A 1,453-nucleotide genomic window follows, 5' to 3' on the forward strand; every position below is an offset into this window, starting at 1 on the left:
GTTTTTATGTTCTTATACAATATATGCAAGGATTATATATACGTTATTACACGTGTTACTCTGCACCTGTTGATGCGAGTCCTATATGCACGTTACTCTTGCGCGTGTTGTGTGCCCTGTCTATGCACACGTGTGTTACTCAGCGTGTGTGTGTCCTGTACAGGTGTTATTGTCATCGAGCCCAATACCAGTGTTTGCCCACCAGGCGGCCCTGGTGCACTGAGAACGTGGGGTTTGCATGAATTAGTTCTGTAGGTGTCGATGGAAACTCAGGGTCTGAGGGGGGGAGAGAGCGAGGGGATCACCCGCACCGACCTCCCATACATGAACAGCGTGTTATATAAAGATGGCCCTTAACATCCTGCGTTAAACCAAGTTTCTGTGTATCTGCACTACAGGTGGGCATTAAAGATCCCCAAAACACTGATCTTTCACTTCATGGCTTCATGGTTGTTTGCAAGACTTTGCTGTGTGTAAATCGGCTGCAGCATTTGCCAAAGTAAAACAGTCCAGACAAGTGAGAGGGATCAACGTGTGGAGGTTTGACAGTTCAAGGCTTGTAAATTGGTACTGATATTCTCAGACGTAAAGGCTTAGAGAGAGAATCCACCAGTGTGGAGATGATAAGGGCTCAGGCTGAGGACTTAAGGCTAAGATCATGAGAAATTTCGTGCCTTCATTCCCTCCTCATATTCTTTTAATATTCCTCCACTTCAAGAATCTTTCCAATTCATATTCGAAAGAATATATGGATTTTGTATTAGGAACAGGGACTGACTGCACTTATATAATGTAATAATAATCCTTGCATTCGGTATAGTGCCTCCCATCATCGAGACGTCTCAAAGAACTTCAGAGAATACAGCTGATAATTGCGCACAGCAGTGTTCCTTGGTTGCGGGTAGAGTTCTTTTTAGGAATTATTACCCCCGGAAAAGTGATCCGCCAATCAATTAACGACTGGGTTCCTACTTACTACTAGGCAAACAGAGACGTGTGGAGTGAGGAAACCTCCCTAAGGCTTCGCCCTGCCTGGGAATCAAACCCTGGTCCTCTTGCGTGTGACGTGAGTGCTCTAACCACTACACTTGCTGGGTGGGTGGATGAGGGGAGAGAGAGATGGCAAATGGCAACTCGAGTAAGCATGTCAACAGGGCAGGGATCGGTGTGTACCGTCAGAGAACCCCCGTGAAAAAGCCTGAGACGATGTACGTTGCCACGTGCACAAGCGACACGGTATACGCTACAGATAATTCTTCTTCCCAATTAAAACGCCGCCCGGGGCCATTAAATCTGCAGGAGATCGGTTAGAAAAGAGAAGCAAATTATACACAGATTTTGTTGGCTGGAAAATGTGAAAGTCTTTGACCGTTTGGGGGCAGCAGGGACTGTGTCAAACACCATCACATTGAGAGGCATCTCATGGTGTGAGGAAAGGAAGCGCTTAGCGCTG

The sequence above is a fragment of the Callorhinchus milii genome, unplaced genomic scaffold, assembly GCF_018977255.1.
Source record: "Callorhinchus milii isolate IMCB2004 unplaced genomic scaffold, IMCB_Cmil_1.0 Scaffold17, whole genome shotgun sequence".
In the NCBI taxonomy this organism is placed as follows: domain Eukaryota; kingdom Metazoa; phylum Chordata; class Chondrichthyes; order Chimaeriformes; family Callorhinchidae; genus Callorhinchus; species Callorhinchus milii.